This window comes from Notothenia rossii (assembly GCF_949606895.1).
Source record: "Notothenia rossii genome assembly, chromosome: 5".
Classification (NCBI taxonomy): Eukaryota; Metazoa; Chordata; class Actinopteri; order Perciformes; family Nototheniidae; genus Notothenia; species Notothenia rossii.
Window position 1 is genome coordinate 62,840,111 of NC_136903.1, and position 18,452 is coordinate 62,858,562.

The 18,452-nt window shown below is 41.4% G+C and overlaps 1 long non-coding RNA gene across 1 annotated transcript; it reads right to left on the bottom strand.

Annotated features, from left to right (window-relative positions):
- Window positions 1-14,297: 14,297 nt before the first annotated feature.
- Window positions 14,298-16,654, bottom strand: LOC307038408. Its single transcript, XR_013807995.1, has 3 exons — window positions 16,011-16,654; window positions 15,425-15,617; window positions 14,298-15,254 (listed from the first exon to the last, which is right to left on the bottom strand). It is a non-coding gene; the product is annotated as an uncharacterized lncRNA (long non-coding RNA).
- Window positions 16,655-18,452: the final 1,798 nt, after the last annotated feature.

The window sequence follows — 18,452 nt, forward strand, 5'->3', positions numbered from 1 at the left end:
GTCGTCTTGTTCTGCTAGCATTTGTAATTATCTCCTCATGAGAAATTTACCCTCCCTCCTTTCATACCATTTGCTAACCCCTTTAACAGTGTGTGGAACCTTGGGTGCCCGAGCATGTGATAATTACTTCTTCCTTTAACAAGGATTTTCAAAACAGAAGTCATTTCATTAATGGTTTGTAGTTCAATTCAGGAATTACACTTATGGCAGATATGTTTCTCCTTTAAATAACATCTCTAAATGTCAGGTCATCACCGATTGAATGGATGACCTTTAGGAGCTGGTGGCGCTTGTCTTTTAAAACTCATACTCTGGTGCCGTGCGCTCCCTCTGAAGCTGCAAGTAAGATTTAAAACATCTGCAGGGTGGGTCGAGCGACCCCTTCTCCCTGAACGATATTTGTTGTAAAATATGCACAATCACAATGAGTGATCCAAGGCCCCGCATGTATTACTCCCAATTATATTAGTTTTTTAAAATTAAAATGTGCAATCTCTCTTTGCCCAGTGTCTTTTTAAAACTCTACATCTTGGACAAAAAACAAATGTTATTTCCACCTTAATCTTCCCTCCTGAGGTAATAACCATGCTACAATGGAGAAATCAATACTCTAGATTGGAATACTATCTTTGGCTTGGTACTAGCTCTACCTTTAACATCTTCCATACAAATAAAGATTTGTCTGCTTTTATAGAGTGGTTACTAAAACCATCCCTTTAAACTGTAGGTCTATACTGTAACAAATAAAATCTTCCCCAAATTCACACATGAATAAAAAAAACTCTTAAAGAATAATTTGTTCATATGATGAAAAGATAGAAAAATATGTTCTACCCTCAGTGTGTTTTTAGGGTTATTTAATAGTTTCCTCTTTCTTTCTTTATAAATTAACCAATTGATTAATTCATGGCTAATAAATCTTTTTCTTTCCGTATTTCTCGTTGGTGAATAAGTGTGTTTATGTGTAAACTCACTCACTCCCGTTTTCCATCTCTCCCCCTCTGGTTGTCAAGCCACGACCCTCACGTTCTGCCGGACCATGCCAACTCCTCCGTCCTGTCTTCTTCTCCGTCCACCTTCTCCTCAGTCCATCCGCTCTTGGATCCTTCCGCTGTAACTCTCTTCAGTGTCCCATCTGCTTTGCATTTCATCTCCTCGTTTACAGTCTCTACTTTGTTGCATGGAGGGCATATTCTGCTCTCATGTCCCACACTCTGCTCTTGTGTCCAAATCTTGTGGCTCAGCTTGGAACTTCATGTCCTGTGGGGGACCGATGAGAGTGTGCCTTTTATGTCACCTGTAGTTCTGGATTCCTCAGGTGGAGATGGTTCTGGATAAAGTCTTGTCATTGTTGGTTCAGCTCTGCTTCTCTGTCTGTTCGATGGAGGAGGAGGAGTCTTCCGTGGTGAGGTCTTTTGTCTGCTTGGAAGTTGGGGTCGTAGCGTTCTGACAGGCGGAGAGATAGAGAGAGAGAGATCTCGGGACGCATTATCTATAGTTAATTCTAACACTGAGGTAAAATAAATCCAATCTTTCCCACTCCATTTTCCTAACCATACTATCTTTCTTTGATGTTAAATGTCATCTAAGCCCAGTTTATGTTTTCTAATAATTGTACCATATCCCTAAACATTGTTTTCACCCACTGTAACATGTTTACTCCAATTAACTCTTTCAGGAAACCACTTTCTTCCATAAATTCAAATACCTGGATGCTTCAAGCACCACATATTTCACACACTATAAAGGAACGTCTCCATATGTTCTCCATCACTTTAAATCTCACTGTTATTTAGAACATAAGTAACTTTGATGACTGGACATATCTGCAATGTCGCCACTGTCTGCTAGGAAATTTTGTTCAGAGAGTTTGTACGTACAAAGCTGTACTTTTGGGTTAGTAGCCTGTTTCAACTGTAATCATTTTCAATAATTCTACTCAGGTCACCGGTCGGTTGTTCATAAACTTAACAGGGGGTGTTTCTGGTACAGACTAAAACATGGATCCAGTGTATTTAGAGATTCCCCTAATCTGTAAATCCCCATCACTTACATATCCCGATCACTTAAACCCATCTCATCATTTGATACAAGAACTGCATATAGGGGGGGTGAATCATCTTGATTATAACCGCCTCTTGTTTGGGAACGAGTATTTCTAACTCCTCCTCTTGTTGCTCAGCTGATCTTTTGGCTCTGAGGATAAGTGAAAGTCTGTGAAACACAGCTGGAGTCTTGTTAGTGATGTGGGCATTCTCTATGAGTGAACTAATGGTTCCATGTTTTACTTGATATTGTACTCCCCTTCCAACCAACAAGGTGCCAAGTGTAATGAGCACAATCAACAATGCTATTCTGACTCTTATCCCTAGGGGACCCCACAATTGGTTTGGCTTTGTTCTCGTCATCATCTCTATTTTATCCCTGGTTGTGTCCGTTACAGAATTTAAATAATGAGTCCAAAAATAACATACAAAAAATTGGACTCTTTTTCAGATGTAAAACAAAAAAATAGGTTTTCACATTAATGTACAATCTATAAAAATCTATAGACAATTTGTCTTTTGAGCTGTTTCTATCTTTATCTTATTTCTATTTATTGTTTTGTTCCAGCTCTGCCAAATCAGTCCTAACTCCCAATAATGTTCTGGAAGTCGCCAGTGGAGGGTGACAATGTGTGAGGTGGTGTCAATTTGCTCCTTTTTCTTTACCTTTAAACCGGAGCGCGTGTGAAGTTTGTTACAACCTTTCACGCTTCCGTCCACCGGGGATGAGCCCACTGTCTTTTGTGAACTTTCACCCTCACCCAATCACCTGGCCGAACAGGATTCTCTTCTGGTGTCTCGTCTGGTATCTCTGTAGTTTTCCTAGCCTGCTGTGTAGACAAAACTTGCATAATATTACTCAGAGTTCTGACATATTCATCCACTTCTATTTGTCTAATATCTAAAACTGGACCACTCCCTCCTTGGAGAAGGCCCAAGCTTTGGCATACCTCTTGTTGTTTTATGACCTATTGTTGACTACATGTTATTATTTATTAACTACAACGTCACTGAAATCAACATATCTGTATAATCATGACACTCCCTCCTTTGAGCATAAAATGCTCAATTAATATTGTAATGATTACCGTATTATGAACAGGACATGGAAATCCCACAACGTTGCATTAAATAAATATAAATTCTCTGTGTACCCACAAGGCGTACAAAAATATCATATGATGTATGGCTTTCTGATGGCATAAATGCATATTCACAAAACATTTCCCATTAGCACTTCTAATAGTTTACTTGTTTCAATAATGGCTTTTGTCATGGTATTATGCATCATCGTTGCTGCGAAAAACAATACCCCTGGTGTCGCTAATGCGTCTCGATAACTCTAGGATTAGAGGATTGGTTGACACTGCTGAACTAACATATGATAAAATAATCTGTCTCCAAACTGGAGGGAAAATATGAACTATTCTCACAGCGAGTGACCTGCATGAAGGGCTGGTGCTCCTCACTCATAATGAGATATTGCCTTACGCACTACACTATAAATCAGTAAAGTTACTCAAGGATAAATAAATAAAGACTGATTCTTGAAACTGTTGTAAAAACCCTACAACTTCTTCATCAGTGTTATGTTATTTAATCTGCGGCTCATGCCTTAAAACAGACACTTCAGACCGATTATAAAATTGTGTTTATGAGAAAAATGTAATCTGACTCCATAAATCACATAATTGTTTGATTAAAAACTGCACTTCTGGCTAAGAATAAATGAAGTTCCCCTTTAAACACAGCCCCGGTCTTCTGACGGGGTCTATCTATGTACTGGCTGGAAAATGTTGGGCCAGTCTCTGTCGCTCCGTCACAGTTCTCCCACTAACAGTCAGTCTCTAGTTCTGCTGGGTTCTTGTTGACTTCTTCACTGGTTTGAGACAAGCGACCCTATTGGACACCTCCCTTTGTAGCCAGACTTCACCACAGCAGAATCGAGTTTCTGTTTTCAGGTCTGGACAGCTTCACGTCAGGTGTATCGCCGCCCCTTGCATATTTTGGGTGGAAGCCCGTCTTCTTGACCTCACTAGTTTTCTGTGTGGGGGAACAACATCACTTGTAATCTGTATCCTTCTCATAATTACAAAAATAGTCTGCTAAATGTTCTAATCTGCTACTTCTAATTGGTGGATGCTCTGTGTAAATGCAAATTCAAAGCAAAAGGAGCAAATTGAATTTGCATTTCACGAAATGGCGATTGCCCTGTCTTTGTTTTTCCACATGTGGGGTGTAAACAAGATGGCACCCGATTATTTCGCACTCTGACCTGTAGACAAAGAGATTTGTCCATGCGGCTCTCAGGTGGGAGTTTAAACAATGGCGAGGTGATCTTTAAACGAACCGTAACAAAGTAAACCACTGGTGTGGTATTATAAACCCTGAAATAGAAGCCAAAACAACACTTAGTTTAAAATAACAACATTTCTATCTAGTTTACTATGAAAAAAATGGGCTTTATCTTATTGATATCATCACTTAAAGTTAGGAACCCTTACGCACTAGCTATAAACCTGTTCACGTAATATTTGACTTTATAGTCGACTATGGGCTTTATCTTATTGATATCATCACTTAAAGTTAGGAACCCTTACGCACTAGCTATAAACCTGTTCACGTAATATTTGACTTTATATTCGACTATGGTTAACTGTTGCTATTTGGACACGCCAAACCGGGACCAATATGGAGACCTATCAGCCACTGATAATAGACCGTCGTCTTATTACTGCACTGCTGTTGTAATTCCGATTACCGTAACCCACCCGCAATATCTTTTTTAAACAGAACAGTTTTAACCACTGATAAAGGCTTAGACCTTAACCAAGCCTTTCTTGAAAAGGACTTTCTTTAAAGCACTGACTTCGGTCTTAACCCTGAGTTGATTCACTATGCCCCGCTGGTTTTCACTTACTCGGCCCTTAACCGATTCGCTATGTCTCCAGATCTTAACAAAAAATCATCAAATGGGCTATATACCCTTACGTCATAGGCTAAATAACTATTAACGTAACAAGAGACACCTATGTGAAAGCAGCAAGGCACCTATCCGAAGTACAATGTCCACACACTATATATTTAAAATTCAACACCCACACGTGGTTAATAGCATGCAGGGTTAATGGAACAAAAGAAAGTGTGAACTCACCCTGCTTGTGACAAAACAACGCCTCGTGGTTTTAGAGTGATTATTTTATCAATTTGGGTTGTTTTAACATTAAAATGCACAGCTATTTTCAGGATCAGCCGGCTGCCGTCAAACACACAAATCTAACTTTGCCTAGTTTAACTAGTGAAGAATCTTTGTCATAACAGGCATCTTCTTACCGATTGATTTGAGCTCTTGTGTGTCGAATGGCTGCAAGCGTCTCCAGGAAACAGCCGGTTGGTTTTCTCTCCTCGGTCAGCGAGATCACGTCGGGGTCACCAGATTGTTAACTGTGTTCGTTATTCTCCCGTCCAGGAGAGAAGCTTTAAAAGGAGACTAAATGGAGTCTCTGTGAAAGTTCAATTGGGTACTTTAATTAAAAAAGGCGCGGGTTGGTCACAAGCATGATATTGTTCAGTCAGACAAACAGCTGTGATCCGCTCCTCGATAGGGAAGAGAAGAGAATGGATCTCTCCTCCGGTGCTGTTATATATCCTCTGCTGGCTCCTCCCCGCCAGCTGGCTCACCTCGTCTCCAATGTCCGTTATTGCATTTAAACAGAGGATAGGTTCTTTTCACATTCAATATATGCTTAACACGCCGTTTCTCCTCATATTCTCTTTCATCACTTTTCATTTAACACATTCTAAACGCTGTAATCAATACTCTAAACAATACTTCTCGGCTCGTTTGGTTTCCGGTCATTCCGGATGTTGTCACATGCTACTCTCGTCTGTAAACAATAATGTATTCAAATAAACTGTACCTTCATTTAATATTCAGCATGGTAGTATCTCGACATCTATAGTAGTGTTAAGTCAGTAGGCTTCGGTTTGCACCACTCTATATCATTTCGCTACTAAATTCACCTCTTCAGGAAATCGTATATTAGCCACATGCTAAATGCTAACCGTAGATGAAGGATTTTCAGAAACAAAGCTTAACTGCTTGTGCACAAGAATTTCTGGTTTTTCAGTATAAAAGAGCATTAAAACTGACAGCATGTTTAAACTACATTTCCCCATTAAAACATTGATTTTAATTTCTAATACATGGAACATAGTCAAGTTAGCTACCTAGCTAGTAGCGACGAGTAGCGAGCACGTTAGTTAGCATTACATTACTTAGCCTTGTCATTTTTAGTAGTCTTACCATGAAGTTATTATTTTATTACATGAAGTACACCAAAACGTTAAACAGTAAGAGTAGTCATCATGGTAAATATTTTGTGAAACATTTGAAGAGTAGCCTACTGCGCCCTCCACCGGGTGCTAAGGAAGCAGTTCAGGGAGAGTCGAAGGAAGGCAGGCAGGCAGGGAGCTTTGCATGACCTTCTTCTGGACATGTGTCATTGTGATGACAGTGAGGGTGAGTCAATCTGTTTGTTGGAAAGACAGTAGTTGAGTGATTACTGAGAGAAAATTATTAAGAGAGATAATTATTCAGTGTTTTTACTTTAAAGTGTTGTTACTGACCTTTTTCTCTTTTATTTTCTTTACCTCACCTGTAACTGCTGAGACCCTGAGGAACATGCACACTGACCTACTCCGGCAACCTGATTTCCACTGTAGGTAATAGTATTTGGTTATGGTATATTATTTATATACATCAAAGGCACAATGTACCCCCCAGAGACACACATGTATTGAGTGTGATATTTTGCATAGGTCATGTGAAATCATCTTTACACACTAGAAAACTGTAGGAGCGGCAACTTGTTTTGAAAATTGAATTTTTAATATCCGATAATAAAGTTGATCTGTTTTCTTTATTCTTCTCTCTTCCCAGCTCCCATAGCCATGGGAACATGTTTCAAATGGGGGGTGTTGTGGGGATGACACCAGGGCCGGTTAAGACCAATTTGCTGTCCTAGGCAAGATTTTAGCTGGCAATGAAAAACCTCTACAAAGGACCAATACACTACAAAAAGAGAAACGTATTGACATAGTGGACAGCTTACATAGAAAGGCTTCAAATGTATTTAGTATTGCATGAACATATTTTAATTGGGGGGTGGACTTCACATCCTCTAGGCCTAGGGGGGTCCGCGGGTGCCCCCCCGGGAAGATTTTTTTTAACATTTTAAAGTAAAATGCTTCAATCTGGTGCATTTTGATTGCCCAATTAATAGAGACTGATTTACGGTAGGGGGTACAACTCTAAACACCCATATGAAAAAGATCGGTTTGCCTTTTATTAATCAAATAAGTATGTGAACATTTCGAATAACCTATAATAGCCAATAACAAATAAATGTAGGCTAGCGTATTTTATTTTTGTTGTTCATTTATATCTTATTTTACCAGTTAACATTTATGTATTTATGCATATTTTTAAATCTCTCCAGTTTTAAACGATATTTTTAGTTTACTGTCCTATAGTATACATTGGAATGATTTCAAACCTGTTTTTATTATCCAAATAATTATAAAGGTGTGCCTTGGAAATATTTGTTTACATAAATTGTGATCAAAACGTTTCAGACCCACTGAGACAACTTAGACTAAAGTGAACTATCTAAACCCTCAGAGTCCTTTATCTCACTGAGCCTCTCAGTCTGATAGGAGAGCTCTCGCTCCACATTATTGTGGAAACAGCTTCTTACATCCGTTAGCGCAGCAGAAGCGCACAACAATCCCCGCCGGTTCTCTCTCACTCACTCACTCACACACACACACACACACACACACACACACACACACACACACACACACACACACACACACACACACACACACACACACACACACACACACACACACACACACACACACAAAGCTGTGAGCTGCGGGTGCCTGTAAGCCAACATCCCCCACTTTCATCACTTACAGCGCCCATCGTACTGGGCAAATGGAAAATGTAACCTGGGTGAAAATTGTGTTATCTTTACTTAATTATGAATGTTGTTACATCAAGGCTGAAAATTTGTTTTTTTTGGTATTATATTTGTATTATATTTGTATTTACTCTTGTGGAAGTGCAGATCCCCTGTCCTCCACCAGGGGGTGCTGCAGCACCCTCAGCACCCCTACTTTCCACGGCCCTGCCAGCTCCATCCATCACCGGTCTCTGTTCCTGCAGGTCCTGCTTGCTAATCAATGCTTTATTTTTTTACACAATAACAAATAAAGTCAATGTATTGTATGACATGAAGTTGTGCTTCATTCTGAGTCAATAATACATTCATTCTGTATTCAACTGCAAAATGATTGTGGACTGCACCAACATCCATGTAGCAGCCTGGTAAGATGAACCAGGCAAAGTTGACATAGTCAACATACAGCTGTGCTCTTAAGTTGACATGAAGAATTTGTGAAATATTGGTAATTATTTGGAAAAAATTACTGATGATGCAGAAAACTTTTTTTATTTAGGAACAGTGGTCAGGTGAAGCATTTATCACTACATATGTGTCACACTTAAAAGGCCAAACACACTGTTTGGCCTTTTAAGAGCTCTGTCTCAATTCCTCACTCTTGGTCCTCTTCTACCTGGAAATAAAGACAACTAAAACACACACAAGCTGAATGTTACAAGTGCTTCACAAGATAAATAGAAGAGTGCAGACTGTTTAAACTATGGGTAGGGGGGCTATTTGGCAGGTTTAAATGATTGTTAGTAATGAATTATATATTTTTCTCATTGTAGACGAGCAGACAGGGAGCCAGATGAGAAAAGCAGAATATGCAGCTGTCATTTTCCTCATGGAAAAGAGAAAGGGCCAACTGTATTTGAGTGGACCAAAGAGAAAGGGAGCTTAGCGGTTAATCAGTCCAGCGACCACAGCTACAGCAAAGGGCCTGAGTCTGCAGAAACTGACCCCGAATTCTCCAGCGTGCAGTCCGCAGACACCGAACCTGGACCCTCCAGTGTGCAGTCCAGTTGTTCCGCAGACCTGGCAGGGGATACTTGGATGCGAATGGCCAAATATTCAGCAGCAGGCTTACCTGATGATGTCATCCGTATGGAAACAGGGCTTCCTGATTAGGCCATGTTTAAAAGGGTGGCGGGGTTGGTGGAGCGCTTTGAGGGCTCCATTGTGTATTACGCTGGATTGAAAGTGGAGGTTATCCTGCTGGCAGACCAGGTTTTCATGGCCATGATGAAGATCCGGCAGAATGATCCTCACCTGCACCTTGCACAGCTGTTCCACTGCAGTACCGCAACAGTGGGTAATGTGGTGAACACCATGGTCCATCTGCTCCACAGGTTGCTGTTCGAAAAAATGATGTCCACTGTGCACAGTAGGCAAAAAAAAAAAAACAGCTTGCCTGCTGCTTTCCAGTCCTCTGCCTTCAACTGCAGAATGATTGTAGACTGCACTGACATCCACGTGGCCGCGACAAGTCAGATGGACCAAGCCAAACTGACGTACTCCTCCTACAGAGGGATGCACTCCTTTAAAGTGCTCATCTCTGTGGCCCCAAATGGAGTCATCAACTTCTGCAGCCAACTCTTCCCGGGCTCTGTGTCTGATAAGGCCATTATGCAGCATTCAGGCATTCTGGAACATTTAGTGGCTGGCGACCTTATCCTGGCAGACAAGGGCTTTTTAATTTCAGATATTGTGCCTGTGGGTGTGATTGTGAACATTCCCCCTTTCCTGAACAAGGGTAAGTTCACAGAGAGTGAGGTGAGAGCTACCAGGGAAATAGCCAAGAACAAGATCCATGTGGAGAGGGCAAATGCCAGAATAAAGGAGTTCAGGATTCTGGACCTGATTCCTTGCCACCTCAGGAACACTGCAAATTTGCTGGTACAGCTTTGCTGTGCCTTGGTGAACCTGCAAAATCCCCTGATAAAGGAAGTAGCCAGCACCCTCACCGTTGACTAAGCCAGGGCTTCCCAAACCTTTCAGCCTGCGATCCCCGGGGGAGGGGGGAACATCCAGATGGCCCGCTGCATCCGCGGAGAGGGCTTACACTGCTGAGACCAGCCCAAAGTCACACAACGGCTCTTTTAAGAGCCACCTACACCTTTTTTTAAAGAGTTACAATCCTAAGTTATTATAATGATTACACTGGTTCATATTTTACTCAGTTTACTGAACTGTGATGCATGAAACCAGAAGGGGAATTGTTGAGGTTTACTGAAGTTACAAAGACATTAATAGATATGAGTATAACAGGTCAGTGTAAAAACAAGCTTCTGTCAGTCATGAATCATTCAAACTATGTATATAACCATGTAATACAGTTATGTAGTAGTTCAGTAAAAGTAATTCTTTATTTATATGTCTTAAATATCCTTTATTTTAGAGGGGCCTGAGACTTAACATGTTCATTGCCCAAAACTGCACTGTAGTTATTGTGCATGTGACAATAAGGCCTTAATATTAGGGCTGCAAGATATCAGGAACACATAACACGATAACACTTGCGATATTTGAACAAAAACGTATACATGCAGCATTATTACTTTTCCAACAACATGGGATTTATTGTTTATTAGTTAAATATTGTGTGTGTGTGTGTGTGTGTGTGTGTGTGTGTGTGTGTGTGTGTGTGTGTGTGTGTGTGTGTGTGTGTGTGTGTGTGTGTGTGTGTGTGTGTGTGTGTGTGTGTGTGTGTGTGTGTGTGTGTGTGTGTGCGTGTGTGTGTGTGTGTGTTTATTTACATGTCCTCCTCCCTACTGGCCAACACAGGGAGCATATGCTGAGTGTAGAAGTTCTCCAGGAGGAGGAGATTTCCATGCCATGCAGGGTCTTTGGGGATGGGGATGATGATCGCCTCCTTCGTGGTCCACACAACAAAGTAGCAGAGACTCCGGTCTGTGATGTGCAGCTGCCCTTGGACCTGGTGCCAGTATGGGTGATTCTTCTTGAGAATATATGACCCACCCTCCTCACAGAGACGGAAGGATGGTAACTGGACTGCCTCCGTGATGGTGGTCATGTTCCTCTGGCTGTGTGGACACTTCACCTCCAGCATGGCAGATGTCTGCACAAGTCCATCAGGTGATGCTCCCAAAACACCCGACTCACTCACAAATAGACCAGAGTCGATCACTGTCACCCGATAGGCCTGCACAAAAGCCTTCATCCCTTCGGCCTCGTTTACAACTCCCCAGTTGACAGCCATGAATCCGTCTAAATTGTACCCCCCAAGCACCCTCTTCATGAGGGACGCGCATGGAGTGGATGAAAGTCCCGACCTCAGCACAGTACCAAAATTGCTGGCTGTCAACCTGCCCTGCCTGTGTAACTGCCACTGGGGATTTGTCCGCTGTCCTACGGTGGCTGTCTGGATGGCAGCTTGCTGGTCTCTGCTCAGTCGCATTGGGGCAAGAATTGCCTCAAGCCCCCGACCCCCATGCTCCCTCACCAGCTCCGGCACGGTGAAAATGGCCTGATGTTGAGGCTGCAGCTCTGGCTCAGGTGACAAAAGCCATGCCATGCCACACTGTGTGCCCCTCAGTGCAGACCTGAACCAGTCTACATCCTCAGTAGCGATGTCTCTGGCCAGTGGGTTGTATGTCTCCTCTTGCTGTTGGTAGAGTTGAGACACCGGCTGGACTACTTTTGAAGTGCCAGGCTTCCTCCACTGGCACTCAACTTCTGTGGAGCTGATCTGCCACATGGCAAATATTGCCAATGCTGCAGCGTGGCTGCATTTGTACATCCCCCGTGCACAACCACAGACAGCGCTCTGCATCGCGCCATCGTCTCCCATGTAGATCTGTACAAATAAAGTAAGTACCATGTTTGTTAACATGCTATAATAGATTGAATGAGCAATACAAGGATGGTCCAGATCTGGGGGTGGGAGGGTTTATTTTCCATAGTTTTGTCCTCTTGTCTGATTGTTGTTATTGTTGGTTTTTTCTGCATTTTTTGTAATTTGTGTTGTATTGGTTGTGATTGTACTTTGTATTTTTTTAAATGTGTATTACATTTTTGAAAAACATTTGATAAACAAAAAAAAAAGGATTTGGTCAGAATTTAGACTCAGTGTGTAGTTTATTAACTAATCAATGCTCTCTACATTACACATACCAGTGTACCAGAGGGAGTCACACACAGCTGTGCCTAGATAACAAAACAAATTGACAAGATAACCAAAATCCTTGAATCTACACACAGCAAATAAACTCAAATGACACAACGAGATGTAAAAGGAGATCACACATACAGTATAGTCGATATAAAACTGGCCGCTTCAATCTGAAGAGCAACTAAAACAAAACACCGGAGTGTACCTTGTTCTTGTGAACACTAATGTTATCCACAGCATACACACCCGTATACAGTACAGCCGTTCTAGGTTCTGATTGGCTCTATAGGTTGGCATTGTAGCTTCTGACTGGCTGTCCAGGTTGTCAATCACAGCCGTGGGCATATTATACTAGTCGACACGTAACATCGCTAAACTTTTTTTCTTGACGGTTTTCTCAGTCAACTAATGCTATTGATAACAGTAACATACATTAACAGCCCTGCACACTGCAGTCATTATATGCCGGGTCTGTGGTTCATCATCTTCTTTTTCATTCTCCTCCTTATTGACTGACATTAACGTTAAACATTGCACTCATGTTACTCACCGAAACCTTGTAAAGCCGGTCCCGCATGCTGGCTCTTACAGAACCGACTAACTCCCCTTTCGTGTATGTACAGCTCTCAATGTGCCCAGACTTTTAGTGATTTTCACCTCGTGTTATACTTTTATTCTCATTCTGAAAGAATGAGGTGAAATGTGCCAACGTGACGGCCATCTTTGTGTTGGTGACGCGTATTGTGCGGGACCAGAGACATGTAGTTCCCTGAGCGGCTTAACACAAAAAAATGTGTTACTTCACAGTTTTACGACACATTTTTTTTTTTTTGACTTGCAAAATGTTCTTTTAAATTGACAAACATCATATGTGTAGTTCGTGGCACAATTCAAACGGGATCAAAAGATACGTTTTCTCTCTCCATTGAATTCAATGTATAATTTTCGGCTTCCGGGGTCCCATGAGCTCCCCCGGAAAGGGAGGGACTTCGCCTCTCTATATAGACACTAGTTGACTCACCCTCGCTGCTGGCCAATGGAGACCTTATTATACATCCATGATGGAGACCGACGTTGCCACATGGCCGCCATCTTGCTACAGGCAGTGCTCTCATTCATAACATTATGGTTTACTATTTAAATAACCATAGCTTGCTCAATTCTCAACCAATTTTCAAACGGTTTGGTTTTTTATAAACATCAAAGATGTAGTTATGATACTGCATACTTATAATCATGGACTTTCTTATGAAAATAACATTAAGCAGATAAAGCAATAGCTATACACACACACACAAGGTATTTATATTAAATATTTGCCGGTGTATATATTTCCATTAATTTTATTATATTGTTAATATTTAAAATAAATTATAACATTAAAATATATTTATATATAAAAATTGGTCTCATGTTACCACTCTGTAAGCCAAGAGTTGTTAATTTAGCAATGCCTTAGCTTGAAGAACAGGCACACAACTAATAATAGCAATAGCATATGGTGGTATATTATTTAGATATTCACACCTTTATCACAAGAACCAAACCAACATAAAATGAACTCACAGACAGGCCAGTTCTGTGTTATTTATCACAATTATTTTTGACATGAGATCTTCATATCATCCTAGTTTTGTATTTAGTTTCTAGATTTGTAAACAAATCCAGAACCTTTGAAATACGTTACCACTTCACAGCACGGTGCGCTGAGTTCTTGTAGTCGAAAAAAGCCCAAGAATAATATAAACTGTACCCTGTGTCCTTTTGTGTCCTTCTGTAGTCCATTTACTGTTGTTTGTCTTGTCTTACCCCGGCTGATATCTCACAAAATCCACTGTTTTAATTGTTCCCTATATTGCCCCTATGCCCTGGCTGTAAGGTGTCCTTGGGTGTTATGAAAGTGTTTGCACATGTTTGTTCAAGTGTATGAGTGACATAGAGCAAGTGAGATGGCCAGTGGTTCTCAAAGTTTTACACAGAGTACCACCTCAAATTATATTGGGCTCTCCTAGTAACACCATCATAGACCTTCCTGGGTACCACCGAGATAAAGGAATTTAATATGACAAGCCATATGATGCTCTCATTTGTTACTGACATTCCACATGAAAATAAGGTACTTTATTGATCCCAATTTGGGAAAACATTTTTAGTTACAGCAGCATAAGGGACAAGGCATTTTACAATAAATTAGAAATAAGCAAGAAAAATAAAGAAAATAAAGAAAGAGGAAAATATGCATGTTGGATTTAACAGGATATCATATATATATAATATACATAAATATAAGGCATATGGAATATTAATGTTAAATATTAAATATTGAACAGATTATATATGTGTAAAATGTACAACGTGGATGTTCTCAATGTTCTCAGTTCTCTTCCAGCCAGAGGTGATTTATTGTACAGAATTATTGCAGTGGGCAGGAATGTGTTCCTGTATCGGTCCTTGAGACAGCGGAGCTGCAGCAGTCTGTTGGAGAAGGAGCTCCGTTGACCCTCCAGCTGCAGGTGGAGAGGATGGGTGGGGTTATCCATGATGGACAACAGCCTGTTCAGTGTCCTCCTCTCCACCACAGCTTCAAAGGGGTCCAGCTTGATGCCGATGACAGACCCAGCTTTCCTGATCAGTTAATTGATCCTGCTAGTGACACCGATGCTGCCCCCCCCCAGCAGACCGCAGCAAAGAAGAGTGCACTGGACACAACAGACTGGTAGAAGATCTCCAGCATCTTGCTGCACACGTGGAAGGATCTCAGCTTCCTCAGAAAATAGAGTCTGCTCATCCCCTTCTTGTGCACAGCGTCAGTGTTGATCCTCCAGTTCAGTCCGTTGTCTAAGTGCATTCCCAGGTATTTGTAGTCCTCCACAACAGCCACATCCTCTCCAAGAATGCACAGGGGTAGAGGAGACGTCCTCACCCTCCTGAAATCAATGACCATCTCTCTGGTCTTGGCCACATTCAGAATACTCACAACATTAGGCTGAGGTTCATCCTGAGACAAGTCCATTGGCAGGTCATCTTCTGCTCTGAAGTGGTTGTGCTTCTTGTTGTTTCCGGCTAAAATAAACATAATTAAAGACATTTTGAGTGTTTAAAATGTGCTGTAATACACAACACATTATTTATTCCTAAACTTGCAGAAAGAAAACTAAAGTGTGACATTTAATCACATATTTATATATCAATCTTATACACCTTGAATTCTTGTTGGCCAATGATACACATACCCTTTGAAGATGAGCTGGGAAATTGAATACTGTTGGCACAACACCATCTTTAAGCCGGACAGTCTGCCCCGTCCTGTCAAAGTCCTCATTCCTGAAGTGCTCACTGCAGAGCAGTGTCCTGCCACAGGAAACAAAACCGTCCCTTCTTAGGGCAACTTCCCACTGCCTCCTCCTCTCTCCGGTTTTGGGAAACCTTAAAAACATGAGAAAGGTATCCAGATATATAAATTATTGTCAACATTGTCCTCCCTTCTTTCCTTGAACATTAAGGGTAAGGACAAAAATACACACCGAAATTATCATATTTTTGGGGTAATTGTATGTATGTATGTATGTAATGTATACTTTAAGAATAAGACAACCACACTAAGAGTTATAAAAAAGGTGTCCAAAAGAAACATTAAATAATTGTGTAAAGAAATGCTAGCAACATATTCTAAAGAGGCTGGGTCAACATCAATCTTGCAATACTATTATCTCACATAGCCCCACTGATCCTGTGTAGTAGCAGGACTTGTAATGTACATACGTCCACTAAGTAATTAACGATTATTCTAATTATAGTCATAATATTGTCATATCTTACACGTGAAAGGTGATTCCACGGGTTCTTGTTTCCAGACTACGGTGATTAGAGCATCCGTAGGCATAGTCAGGTACTTCTGTAAACACAAAGCCAGCAATTTCCTGTATCATAATGTATCTAAAATGTAAGATGTTTTTAACAAGCCAAACCACTTGGAAGAAATCATGTGTAACTTAAGTTATGTTAAAAAGAAAGAGCAGTTATGCCTCTCCCACTGGTGTAAAGTTGCTGGGTCAACTTTGTAAATACTAGAAAGGTTTCTCAATACTCAAATTTCCCCTCCTCGACTCCTCTCCTCGACTCCTCTCCTCGAGACTTGGTGCCGCCCACAGGAGATGCGAGTGGAGGACTGAGGAGGGGAACCGAGGAGAGAGGAGTGGAAGCAGCAGGCGGTTAGAGAAATGATAACTCCTCTCCTCTGAGCTGTCATTTTAGAGAGATGTCCATTAATGATGACAGGAGGCACAGCAGCCCTCTGTCTGATGGACAGATGTGTTCATGACGACTTATATATTTACTTTTAATTCATTGACAGTGCGGTATAATGAGACAATAACAAGCCACACACACACACACACACACACACACACACACACACACACACACACACACACACACACACACACACACACACACACACACACACACACACACACACACACACACACACACACACACACACACACACACACACACACACACACACACTACAATTTCAGAATTAAACAAGTATGAGAGCACTCTCATAATAACGTAACACAATCAGAGACTCTCTGGTCGCTGAAATGGGGAATTGAAATCACGGGCCAAAAGTTGTACAAGTATTAAAAATAAGCATAGGACACCAAACCAACTGAGACCCGTCTGTCCACCGCATCTACGCACTGCACAACACACACACACTGTACAACACACACCTACAGCTCCTAAAGCATAATCAGGCTACAGCCGTTGTGTATTTTATTATGTGAAGCACTAAATGGTCTTAGAAAAATGTTGACTCTTTGTTTGTAGATATCTACTAAACTACAGCATACAAATACAGAAATTAATGTAGGCCTGTTATACTGAGTGATATATATTTTACACACTGCTCTGCTTTCTGCACGGACCTCACAGCTGTTCTCACTGTAAACATCGCGTCAAGATGAAAGCAGTTACTAAAATAATATCCAAGGGATGCATGCAGAGAGCATTGGCTGAGATAAGTCCGGCCGTGCGTCACGCCTCCACCGTTCCCGGAAATGCATCCGTGGAGGAGCTGTGGAGGATGCATCAGTGTCTCCTCGGTTAGAGCTCCTCCAGAGAGCCTCCTCGATGCTCGATGCTCAGTCCTCGAAGTGCATTTAGAGAAATGAGATGTCGTTCAAAATGGCGCGCTGAAATTCATTTCCGGGTCACTACCGGAGGACCGAGGAGTCGAGGAGGGGAAATTTGAGTATTGAGAAACCTCTAAAGTCTCACTCACAGCCTCTTGTTATTAGCCAGCTAATAATAATAATAATACAACCACGGCACATACACAAAGAAAAGCTGCAATTTCAACAAGTCCAAGCCTCCTGTATCATAGCCATGCTAATAATGTTTATAATAAACCGAACCGTTTGTAAATCAGTCAAGATTTCAGCGAGTTAAGAGTATTTTTGTGCAGATCACTCACCTTACAACAGCTACCATAGCGCGTACCAGAGTAGCTGTTGAGCAAGATGGCGGCCGGTGAGCTACGCTGGAAAATCTCCCATGAGCCATCTAGTGTTTATAATTCTGAACTCAACAAAATAGTGACCCACGACGTGGTTCCAGAAAGACGATTGGGAACTCCCGTCTTCGAGTCCGAGGGACTGAAGGACGGCGGAGACCTCCTCCGGATTCCTATCAATACTCACAGGGCCAAAATCAAAGGTAAGCAGAAGCCTGTTGTATAACTACCAAAATTCTGCATAGGTAGAATAGGACTGTTAGAATTGTGAGTGTTGGTGGATGAACAGAGGAGGTAATGTAAAACATATGAGACAACTGAGGTGTGAGGGTAGCAAGGGATATGTTTCTGATAAGTGTGCACATGATTTAGGTGTCCGGAACCTATGACAAGAATTGAAAATCAACATAAGAGTCTGGGACCTATGTTAAGAATTGAACATAAACATAAGAGTTTGGTACCTATGTTAAAAAAATTCAACATAAGAGTCTGGGACCTGTGTTAACAATTAGTGATCAACATAAGAGTCTGGGACCTATGTTAAGAATTAAAGATAAGAGTCTGGGACCTTATAGAATTAAAGATAAGAGTCTGGGACATAATCAGAAAAGAGATTAAATCCTCCGCCGTGAGGCTCCACCGCCGTGTGGAGGCTGTGGGTGGGGGAAACGAAGAATAGGGCAAGTGATTGGATCTAAAGTAAGATTTTATAGTAAGTGAAGACTTTTTACGGAGAGCCCGTC